We start from the raw sequence: 20,747 nt of genomic DNA, 5'->3' as shown, positions 1-20,747 counted from the left end.
TCAGCTGGAGGCATCTGCAGACCCTCTTGAGGCTATTCCAGTTAGCGCCCTTCCGCCTGCTCCCCGCCGAGTAGAGCGTTCGACAATTTTGTCCCAATTCTCTGCGCCGGCTTCCGATCCTTCCCCGGCTTCCACTCAAACTACACCCGGTCGGCGCCGCACCGTTAGGGTCTCACTTCACCTCCCGGCCGAAGAATTGCTGCCCGAGGCCGCTCGACCAACCGCGCCCGAGCACATGATCACAATGAAGGGGCCCCTGGCCGAAATGTGGGCCGACGCTCGGGCACGCGTCGCTATGATTCCTCTCAGCAACTTGGCCAATAGCCACATGCAGCAAGCCACAGGGGTAAGTTTATTCTCTCAAAAGTTCTTTACGCATTCTATCCGATCGGCTATTAACAATTTTTCTTTTGTCAGAGATGGGTGGAGGAGATCGCTGTCTCCAACCGTCTGGCGGTGGTGGATGAAGAATTGAGAAGACTGAAGGCTGCAGGCGGTCCGCCCGGCTCCCAAGGCCCTTCTTACTCTGAGCTGCAGAAAGAGCTTAAGAAGGCCCAAGACTTGTTGGCGATCGAGCAGAAGAGGACGGCCGATCAGGCCCACACTTTGGCCAAGCTCGAGCGGCAAGTCAAGACGCTCGACCAAAAATTAAGCCTAGCCACCACTCGGAAAAACACGGCTATCTCCGATCTGGAGAAAAAGAATGTCGAGGCTCGGGGCTTGGAGTAGAAAGTAAAGGAGTTGATGGAGCAACTGGCCAATGAGAAGATTGCCCGATCGGATGAGGTGGCGAAGCTCGAGACTGTTTTACAAGAACATCAGGCAGCCGCCGATGCTTCCCGAGCGGCCCTTAAAGAATATCAGGAGGCCGAACCAAGCCGGGTCGCTGCCTTGAGACAAAATTACATCCGTTCGGCCGAATTTTCGGAGAAAGTTTGCGAGCGGATGTACACGGCCTTTGAACTTGCCATGAATGCCACGACAGAATATTTGAAGTCCAAAGGGCAACTTTCCGATTCCGCTACCATCCCAGCTCAAGACCAGGCGACGCTCCTTAGCACCATCCCGAAGGATCTTTATGATTATTTAGAATAGAAGTTTGCATGTTATTCGGACGCTCGACCAAAAAACTATCCCTTTTTGTAATTAGGCCGCTCGGCCTTAATTTCTTTAATGCTATCCTTTTGCTTGCTTTTTCCTTTCGCTAATCAATACGCATGCTATCCGCTCGCCTCTTATCACACCTTTCTCGTGTTTGAAAAGGAGTTTTTGCGTAGCATGTACGCTCGGTTGAATATATCCTGCTTCGCAAAGAGGATTTTCGATAACCGTTCGCGCGAAGTACCTTTGGTTCATTGGCCGAACGACCAAACGACTAACAAGCCGACCTCTTTATTGTATTCCGGCCGGAGGGTTTATAGTCGCCGGCGCGACTCGATTTTTAACGTCGGAGCTCGACGACCTTCGATTTTTAACGTCGGAGCTCGACGGTCTTCCGCTCGGAGGGTTTATAGTCGCCGGCGCGACTCTCGATTTTTAACGTCGGAGCTTGACGGTCTTCCGCTCAGAGGGTTTATAGTCGCCAGCGCGACTCGATTTTTAACGTCGGAGCTCGACGGCCTTCGATTTTTAACGTCGGAGCTCGACGGTCTTCCTCTCGGAGGGTTTATAGTCGCCGGCGCGACTCTCGATTTTTAACGTCGGAGCTTGACGGTCTTCCGCTCAGAGGGTTTATAGTCGCCGGCGCGACTCTCAATATTTAACGTCGGAGCTCGACAGTCTTCCGCTCGGAGGGTTTATAGTCGCCGGCGCGACTCTCGATTTTTAACGTTGGAGCTCGACGGTCTTCCGCTCGGAGGGTTTATAGTCGCCGGCGCGACTCTCGATATTTAACATCGGAGCTCGATGGTCTTCCGCTCGGAGGGTTTATAGTCGTCGGCTTGCCTCTCGATTTTTAACGTCGGAGCTTGACGGTCTTCCGCTCGGAGGTTTATAGTCGCCGACTCGACTCTCGATATTTAACGTCGGAGCTCGACGGTCTTCCGCTCGGAGGTTTATAGTCGCCGGCTCGACTCTCGATATTTAACGTCGGAGCTCGACGGTCTTCCGCTCGGAGGGTTTATAGTCGCCAGCGCGACTCTCGATTTTTAACGTCGGGGTTCGACGGTCTTCCGCTTGGAGGGTTTATAGTCGCCGGCTCGACTCTCGATTTTTAACGTCAGAGCTCGACAGTCTTCCGCTTGGAGGGTTTATAGTTGCCGGCTTGACTCTCGATATTTAATGTCGGAGTTCGATGGTCTTCCGCTCGGTCACTATATAGCCTAAGAAACGCCCACCTTTTGCTCCGAACAGGCACTTTTGAGGGTTCAGCTTAACTCCCTCTTCCTTTGCTTCACCGGCCGAGCGTCCGGTCGGACGTGAAGTTCATGCTGTGCTATCCTTGGAGAAATTCCCGGTAGCTCATGCGTCGACCAAACGAAGACATCGGAGTTCCTCTGGAGACATTTGATCACTTCCTTTTTCTGGCTTGCCTCCAGATCGGCCGCGATGAATGTGGTGGCCTCCGATCGGGTCGGGTGAATCTACACTTCCTCTTTTTCTTCATAAACCAAAGAGGGGGGTTTTTCGGTTATGGCGTTTACCTCGATCCGTGGCATCTTCCGAGCAGAATTAGCTTCAGCTCGGACCATCTCGACGTAGCATCGCCTAGCCGCCAGCTGGTCTCCTCGTACTTCTCCTACTTTATCTTCCACCGGGAACTTGATTTTCTGGTGGACGGTGGAGACAGCCACTCAGAACTCGCTGAGCGCTAGTCGCCCCAAAATGAGGTTGTATGCAAAGGGAGAGTCGACCACGACGAAGCTGGCGGTCCGCGTCCTTCTGAGCGGCTGCAGAACTTCATTGCCCGTAAACCCGTAGAGGGGGTTGCCATGGGCAGCAGCTCGGCTCGATCAATTTACAGTTGGTCGAAGGCCTTTTTGAATATAATATTGACCGAGCTTCCTGTATCGATGAACATGCGGTGAATAGTATAATTAGCTATTACCGCTTTGATGAGGAGAGCGTCGTCATGTGACACTTCGACTCCCTCCAAGTCCCTGGGCCAGAAGCTGATTTCGGGTCCGCTCGCCCTTTCCTGGCTGCAGCCGACCGCATGGATTTGGAGCTGCCTGACGCTCGCCTTTCTTGCCCTGTTGGAGTCGCCTCCGGTCGGCCCGCCAGCGATGATGTTGATTTCGCCTCGGGAAGTGTTATTTCTATTTTCTTCTTCCCAAGCGGACGACCCAGGCCGCTCCCTAGGCACCCGGGGATTGTCCTCACGTCTTGGAGTATGATGCCGCTCGGGGGTCTGTTGCTGTCGCCTATCGGGTATCCGCCGATCGGCCTCATGATGTCGTTGTCGCCTGTCGCCTGTCGGATGATGGTGATCGATGACGGTTATGCGTGTCGGTCCGGTGGAATGAGCAGAACATGGGGGTTCATACCTTCTTCTTTGGTTTGGGTCGCTCGGCAGATACCTCTTGAACATGGGACCTCGCATGGTGAGAGCAGACTGCTTCGGCCCGCGGTCTTCTGGGCGGCTCCTGGCGAGTGACAGGCTTCCGCTCGGTAGGGGCTAGCCGTTCGGTTGTAACTTCTTTTCTTCGAGCCGCCTGGGCTTCCTCCACATTGATGTACTCATTGGCCCGGTGTAACATATGGTCGTAGTCTCGGGGCGGCTTTCGAATAAGCGAGCGGAAGAAGTCCCTGTCCACGAGACCTTGCGTGAACGCATTCATCATCGTTTCTGAGGTGGCCGTTGGAATGTCCATGGCCACCTGGTTGAATCGTTGGATATAAGCTCTGAGCGGCTCTCTGGGATCTTGCTTGATGACGAATAGGCTGACACTTGTCTTCTGATAACGCCGACTGCTTGCGAAATGGTGGAGGAAGGCCGTGCGGAACTCCTTGAAACTTGTGATGGATCCGTCCGGCAACCTCCAAAACCACCGTTGCGCCGATCCCGAGAGGGTGGTATGGAACACCCGGCACTTTACTCCATCTGTGTATTGATGAAGGGTGGCTGTGTTGTCGAACTTACCCAGGTGATCATCCGGTTCGGTGGTTCCGTTGTATTCACTGATCGCCGGGGGCACATAGTGCTTTGGCAGAGGGTCCCGCAGGATGGCCTCCGAAAACTGACGGTTGATCCGCTCGGGGGAGGCGTCCGCTCAGGGGGCCTTGCCTTTTCTGTTGTCTCGCACGAGTGCCTCATCTGATGAAGATCCTTGATCACGATTAACTGCTGCGGCTTCAGGAGGCGTGCGGAATAGGGCCCATGAAATGGAACCGTGGCATGCGGTGCTTCCGCTCGGCCTCCCGACGCGGATGTCGCTTGTTGCTCGATCCGCTCGGTTTGCGCCTTCTATTTTTGTTGTTCCACAAGCTTAGCTGGCCTTGCCTCGATCAGAGCGTCGAGCTCCTCCGTGGAGAGCATCACCGTGTGCGGTCGTCCAGCTTCGTCCATTGCTTCCGCTCATATGCAGGTGCGTTCCCACAGACGGCGCCAAATTGATCCTGTCCAAACGTTGAATCAACGGACGCTAGGCACGTGGCGCTCTCCGAACTGCTGACGTGGATCTCCGACCGGTCGCCCGGGTCTCCAGCGAACCTGCAAGGAAGTCGGGCCGGGAGGGGGTTCCCGGCGACGACCCTCCGACGCTCAAGTCAGGCAAGAGGAAGACGAGAAAGTGGCTCTGAATATGCGAGAATGCGTACCTCCGGCAAAGTGTGAGGCTCCTTATATAGAGTTGTGAAGAGGCTCACGCACACATACCGAGGTGAATACGTGTCCTCTAACCATACCTCAGTATGGGCTTGTCAGAAGAACTTACCTGACATCATACTACTACAGTCCGAGCACATCTCTGATGGGACAGCGGAACCCTCTATCGTAAGATCCTGCGTATGGCCTGGTCGTTGAACATACCCGCTGTCAGAAGATGTTCCCTTGTCCTTTTGTCTCTTCTTACCCCATTCCGAGCGTCCGACCGGTCGGCAGTCCCCTCACGTCCGGCCGGTCGTATGTGCTAGTCCGCTCGGGAGATTCCTGTTGTGTGCTCTGTGGAGACTGTTCGCAGTATTACTACTTTATGCCTTCGGCCGAGCGGGCTATCTGCTCGGCCATACAACCTGGTTCAACATGAGCGTCGGAACCCCGACTCCCCGCCGGGGTGTCTTTGCTTCCGTTCGGAACGTTCGGCCGGTCGCCCCAATCTTTATCCGCTCGGACAAACCCCTGGTTGACCTTTTACCTTTCAACCTCCACGTGGCGTTGACTCTGCTTAAAGGGGGGTCCCCCCTCCTAACTACTGGATCACTAAGTATAAGAGCCAAAATAATATACAAAAATACCCATTATTAACGACGTACCCTATTAGACCTATGAAGAGGTAGATCTACTTGAACTGGTTGTTGTTTCTCAACTCCTTGTGGAACAATCTCATCATCCACAACACTTTGTGGTTCTAGTTCAACTTCCATCAAGGCTTCAGTGCTTTGGTCTATATCTTGAACTTCTTCAAGATTGAACGTACTTCCACTAGTTTTTCTAAAAACAAAGTCCCTTTCTAGAAATACCCCAGTCTTAGCCACAAACACTTTATGTTGACTGGGAATGTAGAAGTAATATCCCTCTGTTTCCTTGGGATATCCTATAAAATAGCACTTATCAGATTTGGGTCCCAGTTTGTCCAAGACTTGACGTCGAACGTAAGCCTCACAACCCCAAATCCTCATGAAAGATATCTGGGCATCTCACCCAGTCCATATCCTATATGGTGTCTTTATCACAGCCTTGGATGGAACATGGTTAAGTGTGAAGGCTGCTGTGTCTAGAGCATATCCCCAAAAAGACATAGGAAGATCTGTATGACTCATCATAGATCGTACCATATCTAATAGGGTACGATTCCTCCTTTCGGATACACCATTCCACTGTGGTGTTCTAGGAGGAGTGAGTTGGGATAGAATCTCACACTCAACTAGATAGTCACGAAACTCATGGCTAAGTTATTCACCACCTCGATCTGATCGAAGTATCTTAATACTCTTGCCTAGCTGGTTTTGTACTTCATTCTTGAATTCTTTGAACTTTTTCAAAGGATTGTGATTTATGTGTCATGAGATACACATAACCATATCTACTGAAGTCATCAATAAATGTAATGAAGTACCTATAACCATCTCTGGCAGCGACATTGAAAGGACCACATATATCACTATGTATAAGTCCTAACAAGTCAGTAGCTCTTTCGCTGTGTCCACTAAAGGAAGTCTTGGTCATCTTGCCCAGTAGGTAATACTCGCATGTCTCATATGATTCGAAATGAAATGAGTCCAGCAAGCGATCTTTATGGAGCTGGGATAAGCAATTCTCATTTATATGACCTAAGCGACAATGCCAGAGATAGGTTTGCTTCATCTCATTTGACTTGAACATTTTGGTACTTATGTTATAGATGGGGCTCTCTAAGTCTAGAATATAGAGTCTGTTTATCAGAAGTATACTACAATAGAACATATCGTTTAAATAAATGGAATAACATTTGTTCTTTATTATAAATGAAAAGCCTTTCTTGTCTAAACAAGATACTGAAATAATGTTCTTTGTGAGAGCAAGCACATAACAACATTCATCTAATTCTAGTACAAGCCTACAAGCCAGAGATAGATAGTAAGTTTCTACAGCAACAGCAGCAACCCATGCTCCATTGCCTACTCATAGGTCCACCTCGCCCTTCGTCAATGCCCTGCAATTTCTCAACGCCTGCACATTAGTACAAATGTGAGAAGTACATCCGGTATCCAATACCCATGATGCAGAAATAGATAGATTGACTTCTATAACATATATACCTGAAGTAGAAGTCTCACTTCTCTTCTTCTTAAGATCTTTCAGATATACTTTGCAGTTTCTCTTCCAGTACCTGGTCTGACCGTAGTGGAAGCAGGTAGCATCCTTGGCAACCCCTCCTTTAGGTTTCATTATCTTGCCTTTGCCCTTGGCTTGGGACTTTCCCTTACCTTTAGGCTTGCCCTTGCCTTTATACTTTTGCACCATCAAAATGGAGTTGGGCTTTACCTTCTTAAGGTTGAGCTCAGCAGTTCTCAACATGCTTAGCAACTCAGGCAGTGGCTTGTCAATTTCATTCATGTTGTAATTCATGACAAATTGACTGTAGCTCTCTGGAAAGGATTACAAGATCAAGTCAGTGGTCAGTTCTTGGCCAAGTGGGAATCCCAACCTCTGTAGGTTTTCTATGTACCCAATCATCTTGAGCACATATGGACCTACGGGAGTCCCATCTTGCATCTTGCACTGAAACAGTGCCTTGGAGATCTCGAATCTCTCGTGTCTCGCTTGTCCTTGTTATAGTTGACGAAGATGTTTAACCATATCATAAGGCATGACGCATCTAATGCATCACCCTGATGCTTCTTATAAGCATCTCGGTCGGCTCGCGTGGCAGTGGCAGGAGGTGCCTCCGGAATGGGCTGCTCGAGGACGTATAGTTTTCTTTCTTGTGTGAGAACGATTCTCAGATTCCTGTACCAGCCCAGGAAATTAGCTCCATTGAGCTTGTCCTTGTCAAGGACAGAACGCAGGGAGAAGGTGTTCGTGTTTGTCGACATGGCAATCTACAACAGAAATAATGCAGAAAGTAAATATCATATTCCATCTATCATTTAATTAGGCTTTTAACTAAATGATGCTCCCACTGAATTATAGAGCTTTTGTAGAATCAAGTCATGGATGTGGTTAAACCACACTACTAGATTCTTACCAATTAGCTATAATTTTTGTGGGACAAGATCCACATCATACTATGACTTGAGTTAGCTTTGGCTAAATCGCCCAAGACTTAGTATGATCGGTAGATAACGAATTATCAATTACATCTCTATGAAACTCTTGCTTATAGGATCAAGATCCTCATTTATAAGAAAACTTGAGTTAGCTTTGGCTAAATCACCCAAGATTTAGTATAAATGTGATCTTTATCCTATCTTCCAACCGTTGGAAAATGCCTATAATTATACCCGATCCAATTGAGTTAACTATTTATACTCAATCTAATTGAGTTTGTACTCACCCAAGCTTTGATAGGTGGGACCAAGATTGTCCCTCCGCACCCTACCAAGATAATATGAGTTGCTCTGCTTTGGCAGATTCATCAACAACAAATGATCGAGGTAGTGATGGGTATCAAAATATGGTAGGCATTTCGAGTTGACTTGATTAAGATCTAATCTAATCGTGAATTCGTATCATATACGCATTAAGGCACTAATTACCCTATATTAGCATGCATCACATACACACTAAGAATTCAAGATAATGTGACATGGTTATGGCCCTACTACGATCCTCTCTAGCCAAAGAGAAGATCAAATGGTCAACCTAGGGATAGCACCTTCTCTAAGGTCTTCATTTGACCACCTTGTGTTGTCAACTTCCTTCTTGTAACTCCATCTTCAATTGTACATTACAAAAGTGAAACTCGAGATATATTCGAGTCTAAAACTATTTTACAACAGGAATATAAAAGAAGGAGGGCATGACACACAGGTCGTGTAACAAAATACAACACTCACAACCAAATGACGGCTCGCAGGCCGTATTATGAATTACAACACATAATTTCCAATCATATTAGGTCTTTTGGGCCATAACCATGAACACATCACACACATATTCAAAATATGCATTTTTTTATAAATTTTTATAAATTTACTGCTATTCTAACAACCCTTTATGAGCCGCAACTTCGCGGCGGTCTAGTTTATTGATTTTTCGGTCGAGGTCAAGTAACAACTACCCTTGCGGGGTTAGGGGCAGCACCCCTACTCACAAAATTAATTTTGAGAGTGTTACATAGACCTTACAGTACCTAAAATCATTTAGATCGCCGATTTGGTCGAGACCAACTCGTTTGCGGAAATTTTCTCTTAGTGGCCGAAACCTCCAAGTGACTATACACTTGTTGTTTTGCACCAAAGAGAAATATACTCATAAAAATGTTAAAATTTAGTAAAATTACAAAAATTTACAGATTTGTAAATTTTATATAAAAATGCAAACAAAACTACTATATGCTTTGCACGTGGCTCTGATACCACTATTAGAACTTTCGAGCCGCAAAAACCGCTTTTTATGTTGCGGAAACCCCGAAGTTCTTGCCACGGATCCATGCGAAGATAAAAATTTACATATACATAGTTTTCGCCTAGATCTACACTAGATCTACATGGTAGAGATTATACCTTTGTAGCGAAGCCCTTCGCTTATCCCGCTCGTCCAAGAGTTGCCGGATCTCGTAGGGTGTCAAGTGTGCACCCCTCTATATGTATCCACACGGACAAAAGGTGGAGAAAAATCACTTAGAGTGTGTTAGCACTCTTGGTGGTCACGGCAATGGAGGATGAGAGGGAGAAGAGAATGTAGAGAGGAAGAAGAAGACTTGAATTAGCACACAAATTGCTTAATACCCCACTAATGTGGTCGACCACTTAATGGAGGGGTTTTTAAACCTCCATGTAATACCAAGAGTCATGGCTCTTGGTCTTCTTCATGAGGTAGTACACAATGATGTGTCCTTGATGATGTGGAACACCATCATTGGTCGGCCCATGCCAAGTCACAAATGAGGTGGCATTTGGTCAAGTCAAACTTGACCCTTCATCTTCCCTCTCAAGTCAAGTCAAACTTGACCCATTTATCTCCCATGGTTGATCAAATCTAACCTTTGATTCAATTCAATTTAAATTTAATGAATCTTTATTCATTGAATTAAATTGATTCAATTAGTCATAATCTAAATTAGATTCATTCAACACATGAATCAAATTAAGTCCAACTCCATTAGTCTAATTTGGATTACTCTTAATCCAATTTGGTTTATCACATGAACATAATCCTCTTGGTTCATCATATGAACCTATTCTCCATCTAATTTCCCTTTGTGTGTGACCCTATAGGTTCTTGTAATGTTGAAAATGCTCCTAAACCCATTAGAAGTATAAGTAATGAGCGGTATCTAGCAACACATCATTACTACCCAAGTTACAAGAATGTTGAGATCGAACATCACCTTTGTGACTACTAATTGTGACTCTCACAATATGTGACAATGTCCTTCTATCCTTGACATCTAAATTGATCAATTGAGGCATAGACCGTGTCATCCTCTAATCAATCTATATCTTGAACTCCAAGTAGACTCACTCTAAACAAATGAGCTCAATATCTCATATTGACTCATTTGGGAATGGTCATGCACTTAGTGGTCTCACTCTATCAAGAATCATGATGTCACTCCCGTCATATAGGAGGGATAGATCCCATCTATATCACTCACATCCCTCCGCATAATTTGTTACATACCCAGTAATCACCTTTATAGTCCACCCTGTTACGGGTGACGTTTGACGAAGCCAAAGTATGCAACTACTTATGTAGGGAACCATGGTGACTTCAGGTCCAAGGACTGATAGTCATACTAATAGTCACATGAGAAAGTATATGACACTCATATAACGATCCATGATACTTTCTTATGGTGGGTCATTCAGTATATATTCTCCAATGCATACTCATGTGTCAACTTGATATCTCCATATCCATGACTTGTGAGATCAAGTCATCGAGTTGGCCTACATGCTAGTCTCATCGCATTAACATTGTCCCTGAATGTTAATACTTGACTACGAATGATTAAGAGTAGTGTTCTCTATATCATCTCACTATCAATTCAACCAATCGATTGATATAGATAAGAACCTTCTACTCAAGGACGCTATTATACTTAGTTATTTGGCACCAATACAAGTAAGTATAATAAGCATAAAGAAATACCTTTATAAGTATATAGGAATATGATACATCGAGTCCATACAACAATCATCATATGATTGATTCTAGGGCTCTAACTAACATGTTATTATATTATGATTAAGAGCACATACTTCCATAATAGCAAAGGTCTTGTTCTTTTGTGTAGTTAGTATAAAAAGAACTTACCTTAAATGGTCCTGCTCAATACACTCAGAGTGTACTAGTGTAATTTTATAGTCAAAATAAACTAATACCAAATTATACTATGACTATTCCAATGGTTTGTTCCTATCCATCTTAGTCGTAAGCTACTGTTTATAATTTATAAGGAATTGATAACATGATCTTCTATGTGTGACACCACACACCATGTTATCTATAATATAAATTAATTGAAGAACTACACTTAGCATATAAATGTAGACATTTGATCAATGTGATTCTTTATTTCAAAATAAATGTTTACAAAAAGCTAAACTTTTAGTATACACTCTAACAGTAATGCCAAAGTTGTTCGATATACCTTCGAAGCGTGCATTCTCCTGGTTTGAGATGACCAACACTTCTTTTCCTTTCCTTTGACGAGAGTTCCTTTTTGCGAAGTCCAATATCACAGATGATCGATTGGAATGAGATGAGTGTGGGGGAGGAGTGGTAACACCTTGGGAAGTTGGAGGAAGAGAGGAGAGAAAGGAGGTGTGGGGGAGAAGGTGAAAACGGCGGCACGGGCGTGCAAGCTTCCGCACACCTATGCCCTAATAAAACAGGGGTGTGGGTTGGGCCGTGTAGGGTTGCATGCCCCCTCCATGGCATAGTTGTGCCAATTGGCATGACCCCCTCTTTTCTTTACTCGGTCGAAGTTGCACGGTCATGCCAATTGGCACGACCCAGTCCTTCCCCTTCTCTGGTCTTGTCTCACGGTCGTGCCAATTGGCACGACCTGAGCTTTCTCCTTCTCTGGCAGTCTCGCACGGCTGTGCCAATTGGCACGACCTGTGTCCTTCCTCTCTCTGCATAGGCCACACGACCGTGCAGGGTTGCATGGCCCGTGGCCTTCATCCTTCTATTGGCTTCGCATGGCCGTGTGGGATCACACGACCAACCCCTTTAGGCTCACGGTGACTCGTCTTTCGCTCTTTCGATTCCTTCGAAGCCAAAATGCTCACGGCCAGCTCTTGGAGGCTCAACACATCCTGACAGCGAATACCCAGAAATAAAGAAATAATAAAAATGCTCGACTTAAACTCACTAGAGAAATAAAATGACAAAAGGGATAATAAACTAAAATGAAATAAAACTCTTGGGTTGCCTCCCAAGAAGCGCTTATTTTAGGTCTTTAGCTCGACCCCATTTTAACTCATTTAGGTGGGCGTGGATCTGAGAAGTATATCAGCGTATCTTCCTTTGCCGGCATATCGTGAAGGTATTTTTTTAAACGCTGTCTGTTTACTTTAAATTCCCCATGCTCCTTGCTCCAAATGTCAACAGCTCCAAACGGGTAGACCTTTTTGACTTGGAATGGTCCTGCCCATCTCAATTTTAACTTCCCAGGAAAAAGTTTCAATCTTGAATTAAACAGCAGCACTAAGTCCCCTTCCTCAAACTCTCTTCGCATGATATGTTGATCATGTCATCTCTTTGTTCTCTCTTTGTAGGATTTGGCATGTGTTAGAGTGTATACTAAAAGCCTAACTTTTGTAAACATTTGTTTAGAAATAAAGAACCACATTGGTCAAAAATGTCTACATTTATGCTAAGTGTAGTTGTTCAATTAATTTATATTGTAGATAACATGGTGTATGGTGTCACACACAGAAGATCATGTTATCGGTTCTTTATAAATTATAAACAGTAGCTTGCAACTAAGATGGAAAAGAACAAACCATTGGAATAGTCGTAGTGTAATTAGGCATTAGTTTATCTTGACTAATAAATTACACTAGTACACTCTAAGTGTATTGAGCAGGACCATTTAAGGTAAGTTCTTTTTATACTGACTTAATAAAAGAACAAGACCTTAGTTATTATGGAAGTATGTGCTCTTAATCCTAATATAATAACAAGCACATTTATTTAGTATTTATTTCTTTAACTTATCAAAGGGTGAGATTTAGCTCGATAAATCAAAAGGCTCGATAAGTTGGGAAATGATATTACTTATAGTGTGTGTTGTTGATTATAGAAGGAAATTGTGTGCTAGTAATCTAGGTTGATAATGTCCCCAAGAGGAGCTCATAAGGATTGTCATGTTAAACCCTGCAGGTGGACTTAGTCCGACATGACAATAAGGTTGAGTGGTACTACTCTTGGACTAAGATATTAATTAAAGAGAGTTGTCAGTAACTCATTTAATTAGTGGGCATTCGACATTTTAAACACAGGGAGACTAACACACTCATAATAAGAAGGAGCCCAAAATGTAATTTGGAATTGGTGCGGTAGTGTGTTTATGAGATGCTCAATATCTAGATCTATAGAAACTTGCTTTCTATAGATTTGATCTAGTCTAAGGCTAAAATTTTGAAATACTAAGAAAATAAGAATTTTTAAAAAATATAAGTAAAGAATTTTCTTAGCATTTGCAAATCAATTGAAAGTTATTTTAAAAATAGTAGTCTTAGACTAAAAGGGAATTTCCTAGATTATCCAAATAATGTGGCAAAAAGTAGCTGAATGAAGTCAAGCAGATATACAATATATAACAGTGCACTAAATATAATCAGGTCTGGTCATCATCAGAATGTGGAGGTGGGTGATGCTCATGTTCTTGCAAACCCCGAAGTGTCTGCTAAAATCCGGTGGTCATCTCCTCCTAGAGAGAGGTAAATCCGGTGGTCATTTCTCCTCGGATAACGCTGAATTCGTCGGAGACTGACTGCCGGATCTGTACAGAAGAATCCTTAAATCAAGTAAGTCAATCCTCGATGATAGAAAAGTCAAGGGCTGGGTCGGAAGAGGTCCAAAGAGTTCCTCTACTATAAATGTCAGCAACTCCTCCCCCTCGGCCAAAATGATGGGTGGAAAATCGTCCTCAGCCTCACCTGGAGCGTTTGGCTACGGTCCCTCTCTAAGCTAGTCCCCCCTGAGCGACGGCGTCTATATGCACTAATACAAACTAGCACTGACCAATCTCATCATATGCACTAAGGGAGGTGGATGAACCCTGGGTCATATCTACCCCTATGGTCTACAATATGTAAGTCAAAATATGATAGTAGTGCATATAAGCCTGTCGCCTAGTGATGAGACTAGATGCATGGATGACATTCTGAATATGTGTAATGCAATGTTGATGTCTAGGCATTGGCATACTGTATATATGAAGAAGGAGTGGGAAGGTTGCATCATCACAACATCGCGAGATATGATCGTCAAAATGCAGGTGGTCAAGACTCTATACAGGACATAGTCATGAACCCTAAGAGAAAGCAACGTGAAGTTAGTTACAGTAGATAGTCTCTCCTCCCCAAAAAAATACATGTGGATAGTATCTAATGTAATGTGGGAGTAGGGTTCGCCAAATGGAAAATCCTACTAGGGTAATACAAAAATAGGCAGACAGACCTCCTAAATCCTAAGCTATCATAAAATAGAATGGGGAGAAGCTAAAGTCCTTCCCACAAACTCTAGTGGAGTATGTCAAGTCATCAATCTTAACTAGATTGTTATAAAACTGGGCACACAAGTCTAAGTTTACTGAATAACTATAATAAACTAGCTTATCTAACTATATAGTCAATAACCTCTATGATAGGGACACATTATTGAGTGAAGAACGATCTACTAAAAAATCTAGATTTAAGTACAATATATAAATACTCTAAAAATTAGCCTAAGTCACTCAATGGAAAATCTAGCATCGGTAGAGGGGGTACTGCTCGAACTAGGCTAGGATGGTACAATATTTCATCATTTCCTAAAGTAATTTATATACATACAAAATATTCAAAAAAAACATACAAATAGCCAAAAATAACTGGATAGATTGAGTTAGAGTGTATCAAGGAGGCATTGTTGGGAATCTTGGAAGAAGAAGTGAAGAAAAGGTGGAGAAATCTGATTGGAAGGCACCTTGAAGGGAGAAAATACGCGAACAGAGAAAGTCTCTATTCGCTGTAAAAATTAGTATGAAGGCGCCTTTAACCTGATGGAAGGCACCTTCCATGCGCTATAAAGGGCAACTTTAATTGATTGAAGTCTGAAGGCACCTTCAATTGATTGGGGTGGGATTTTTCCCGCCCTTCCGAGGACGCCTCCGATTATATCGAAGGCACCACTGATGGCGGTAATAATTTTTTTGGGGTTAAGTTTAAAGTTATTTTATTAAGCTTTTAGTTTTAAGTTTGAGTTTAAATTTTAAGTTAATTAATTTAAATTTAAATTTAGTTTTAATTTTAATTTAATTTAATTTAATTTAATTTAAAATTTAATTTCAATTTAATTTTAACTTTAATTTTAACTTTAACTTTAATCGTAACTTAATTTTAATTTTAATTTAATTTGAATTTAATTTTAAGTTTAATCTTTATTCATCTCACTCCATATATATTTTCAATCAGGGAATCTTATAATTTTGTGAGATGAATTAGGTTGAATTTTAGGTTTGGTTTAACTTGTGTTAGATTCAAGTTTAGTTTTGGGTTCAACAAAACATGCATTCTTTGGATAAACTTCTAAGCTGTGGTGAGTTACCTAAATATCATTAAAGTAACCACACCTTCAAAAATTTTTAAATAGTCCTATCACTAAACTTAATATAAAACTTTAGTCTAACTAGTTAGGATTAGTAAAGAGTAGTTTCAGTTAGTTTAACTAAGCTAAATGCACTAGGTTGAAGTCATATCTTCCTAAACATGCATAGACAGAGCTTCCCTAACCTACTATCATCCAAAACTTCTCCAATACCATTTATCAAGTTAAACTTTTGTCCCTATTTATGCTAGTCCTAATTACCCAATCGAGTAACTTATTGTTTTGGAGGTGTCAACTAATTTGGAGTCTCCCCCTAAATTACTGAACTTTTAGGTTTTAAATTTGTGCCAATTTATTTTATGGTTGTAATAGACTTGATTATAGTTTGAGTTTGGATTGATTTTATTTTTATTTATTTTAGGTTTATTTGATTTTATTTTTGAGGTTGAGAGTGATTTATTTTGATTTATGTACACTACAAGAAAATGTTCATTCAACAACACTCAAACGACAACGGTTTTATGCTAAACTGTTGTCTTTTTACCTTTTAACAACGGTTTTAATAAAAACTGTTGTCTTTTAGTAGTTTTTTTTTCTTACGACAACGGTTTTTAAAAACCGTTGTCTATTTATGTTTTTTTGGGTCTACGACAACGATTTTTAAATGCTATGACAACAGTTTTTGAAAATTGTTGTCTATATGCATTTTTTTTAGGATTATGACAACGGTTTTTTAAAACCGTTGTCTATTAAGTGTTGTTGAATACCCTTATTTTTTTTCCTTCGCCGTTTTTTCCCTTCGTCATTTTTTACCGCCGCGTTTTTTCTTTCCCTCTCCTTGAAATTTTTTGCCGCCGCATTCCCCCCTTTACCTTCTCGATCCCTAAGCATTTTCGTCCAACCTATGATCTCTTCACCTACTTCACGTTTTTTTTCCTCCTTCCTCTCCAAGCCCTAAACCTGTTGCCCCTTCTCCTTTCCTCTCCAAGCCCTAAACACATTGCCCTTCACGACTCGTAGCAAACCAGTCGCAGGGAGGGAGAGAGATGGGCAACAGAGACCACAAGCGTAGGAGCAACTAGGGGGGATCAGCAACAGAGGCTGCATGATCCAGAGAGGACGATGATGAAAAATCCCCAACTGGAGGGGCTTTAACTGTCCTCCTTGGCTAGCTTCAAATCCATGGAGAACGATGATGGAGTTTCTTTGGAAAGAGGCGAAAGAAGTCCTCTGCTGGATAAGGTGGCTCTCAGATCTCCTTTCCTACCGCTTTTTTCATTGTCATTTTGTATAATACTAATTGCTACAATATGATGGCCATGCCCTACTGACGGCCGAGCGACTGCCACCCAGTGCCGCCCTAATAATTTGTTACTGTTCGAACCAATCTTTGTCTAGGTTAATGGCTGTTGCAAGAGGGCATGATCCATGAGCGGCAAAAGGAAACGCGACGGCGTCGGAGGCCGTGACGGAGTGGATATGGAGGCGATAGTGTGGTAAACCCCAGCCAATCCTCCCGAAGCCAGTGATTATATCTTCCGTAGAGGTAAATTTGAAACGTTTCTGCATTCCTCGCCCTATTTTCGTCTGCTTTCCTTACGCTTCAACATGCCTGATTGATGGGGAGCTTCGACACAGGGAAGCGATACGTGAGGCCCTACTACTTTGAGTTCATCTCCCACGTAAACAAAATAGACCTGTATCCTTTTCTTCGCTCGATTCTTTCATTTTGATGCTTCACGTAAGTTTGAGCTAACGCTTGAGTCAATATAGATTAAGAACAGGTGGGCCGGCAAGACTATTGTGGATCTCTTTGCGGAGGAGTTCAAAGGCGCCCTTATGACTATTATGTATTTCACAAAAAAATATTTTTTTTTGTCTTCTTGTTCTTATACATGCGGTGGCTTTCTGATGATGACAAGCAGAATGAGTTTCCTTCTCTTTTTTGACTATTAGTTAGGGTTCGTGACTAAATTTTGTGAAGCCCTATCAGTGTTGTTGATGAGGAAGCGTTTGTTCTTCTATTGCTATAAATTATGATTTTTCATGGTGAGGTGTGAACCTTGCTTACTTTGGATAGGTAAATGTTGTGAAGTGTGGAAGGATCCAAGTGGAGGATAAGGGTCAACACGTTATATATTGTGCAGTCGTCTCAAAAGATTAGCCACTTTCTTCATAGGTATGCTTGTTTGGTATTGTTCTGGTTGCATTATGCTCTTTCTTTGAAAAGAGGAAGATTTTGTTACTTCTTTGTACTGTCTGTTTTCTTCATTTATATTGATCTAGAGCTAAGCTGACATCTACTTTGTCAGAATCATAACTTGCGCGTTCTTGCTGACAACTCTTACTCCCCCCCAAGCATTTTAAGCGGGAGGGCAAAGAGACAGGTCGTTGCTTTTCGGAACAGTGCCACTCTCACCTCTGTAGTGTATTTTGTAGTATCTTGGGTTTTTTAGGATCGTTTCATTATGCTTCTATAATTTATAAATATGCTATAGCGAGTTGTGAATTTTATAGAACCTCGAAGGCTACGGTAAAAATCGTGCCCCCCTCCTCCTGCTATTGGTTGCTGCATCAATAGGAAGCTATGGATTCAGTGAGGGCGCAATCAACCTGAAGCAGCGTCCTATGTTGGTTGCTACATCAATAGGAAGCTATGGAGCATATCTAGCAGATGGTTCTGAGTACAGGTGCATCTTGTTAATGCTGCTCGGGACTATAGTATGATATGGACGTCTTCATTAGATGATCATGTGATTGTTCTGTTTGTAGTGGAAACTATGGCCAAGAAATTACTGTGGAAATCGTCAAATATTTTCACAGGAGAAGGCTTGAGGTTCTTTCTGAAGCTGGAGCTGATATAATTGCTTTTGAAACAATTCCAAATAAACTTGAAGCTCAAGTATCTTTTGATGTATTTGTAGAGCTAAGCAATGGTTCCTGCTCTTCCTTCGTTGCACATTTAGGTACTTGGGGTACTCAATACCAAAGAGTAAAATGGCACAAATAGTTGAGGCTTTGGATAAGATTTAGCTAAAACAGAAATTCAGAACAGAGTTTGTTACAAGAATCTACTGCAAATATTAAGAAGCTTGATTTTAGTGGAACCCTAGACTTGAGATTCTTATTTTGCTCAAGATGTTCCTTTTAGTGGATCCTAATTATGACTTCTTTTACAGGCATATGTTGAACTTCTTTTGGAGTGTGACACAAAAATTCCAGCTTGGTTTTCTTTCACTTCGAAGGATGGGATCAATGTTGTTAGTGGAGATTCTATGGCTGAATGTGTTTCTCTGGCCGATTCATACAACAAAGTCATTGCTATTGGAATCAACTGCACTGCACCTAGATTCATCCACAATTTAATTCTCTCTATTAAGAAGGTAATACCTATTGTACAGTCATTCTTTTTCTCTTTTTGTTTGGAATGAAGCTTAATGCTCAATTCAGAAGGAATCCATCATTGATACAAAATTTGACAACTTATTGATCTTAGTTAGTATTTCAGTCTTGTGACTTCATATTCTGTATTCCTTATGACTTCATATTCTTGTGACTTCATATTTTAGTATTTATTTCTTGATTGACCATAAGTTATGATGTAGGTTATTGAGGATATGTCTATACAAGTCAATGTACCTGCTCTAGCAATGGAAGAGGTAAAAATATCTTTTGGAGTTGTCTTTTAGTTTATGGTAAAAACAGTTTCGAGTCACTGAAATACAATGGTTTTGCAGGTTACTCCATTGGCCGTCTCAGATGCGGCTATGCTTGCCCCTGAGGAGATTTTTCATGGAAAATGAAACATCAAAGAAGAGGCAGAGTTAACAAAAGAAGAGAGGAAAAGGAGACGGGCCAACCAGAAAAGAAGATTTCGAAGATTGAAAGGTATCCTTTATTCGCTTATATTTATGGTTCTGCTTATTTTCATGCTTGTCTACAATCTGTGCATAATGGTCAAAAAAATTAGTGGCGAACTTGTGACAGACATGATCCACCACTTAGAATTACATAGTTCTTGTGCACAGGATTGTATAATTTCATTCTACTCTTTTTAGGTGTCCTCAAGAGTATTGGGAAGAATGCCGACAAGCTAAAAAAATGAAGAGACTTTAACAAATTAAGGAGCACTAGGAGCTGCAATCCCTCCTCTTCACCGACATCTAAGTAGAGAATCTTGTGTTATATTGTTCTACCTTTGTTTTAATAGTGTTATCATTTTGTTGGTTGCTTATGAAATTTTGTTGGTTGCTTATGAAATTTCTTCAGAATGTTATAAATATTATTTTTGAATGTTAAAAAATTGTATATTAAATTTTATTTTGAAATTTAGTATTTTGAATGATTTATAATATTGGAAAATTGTGTATCAATTTTTTTTTTTCTAAAAAAGACAACGATTTTTCACCGTTGTCGTAGATAGTTTAAAACTGTTGTTGAAGACCCTGTTATTAAAGGTAGACGCTCAAAGACAATGGTGAAAAATTATTGTCTTTGAAGGAAAAGACAACAGTTTTTCACCGTTGTAAAAAATGTTGTCTTTGCCTTCAAAGACAACGGTTAAAAACTGTTGTCTTTTGCCACCCCTTTTAACAACACGTCCTTTAACAACAATTCAAAATGGCCTACGACAACGGTGAAAAACCGTTGTTGTTTGACTTTTTTCTTGTAGTGGTAGTGAATTTTAATTTTTGGTACATAGTATTAATTGAATCCTACTTACGTGGTTAGACATGCTTTCGGAACCCAAGCTTTGGTTAATTTTTTATTTTGAGTTAGAGTTTAAAATGATTTAAATATTGAGTTAGACTTGCATCCGAGTCTAGATTTATTATACATAGCTCTTTGGGATCCTAGTATCATATTTAGATACTTAGATCCTGAGGTAAACTTCCCAACTGTTTTTTTAACTCTTTAACTTGATTTTTCAAAACAGAATTTTCTTCGTCAAGATTTATAGCTTGAGTTGAATTTCTGTCTTAAACTTGGTCAGTTAAAGAGATCAAGCTCAGTTGTTCCTTAAGGATGTTATTTTCCTTAAGGAGGAGTTTAGTGTATTCCTTAGTTTTAGTTAACTTTTTTTTTAGGCAAAAAATAATTTTTTTAAAAAAATACAGTGTAATTAAATGCTACCCCAATTGGTTCGTCTAAACTAGATGTGGATCCGTTACTTGACTCA

This window comes from Zingiber officinale, chromosome 9A (assembly GCF_018446385.1).
Source record: "Zingiber officinale cultivar Zhangliang chromosome 9A, Zo_v1.1, whole genome shotgun sequence".
Taxonomy (NCBI): Eukaryota; Viridiplantae; Streptophyta; class Magnoliopsida; order Zingiberales; family Zingiberaceae; genus Zingiber; species Zingiber officinale.
Note: the sequence above shows the minus strand (reverse complement) of the source record.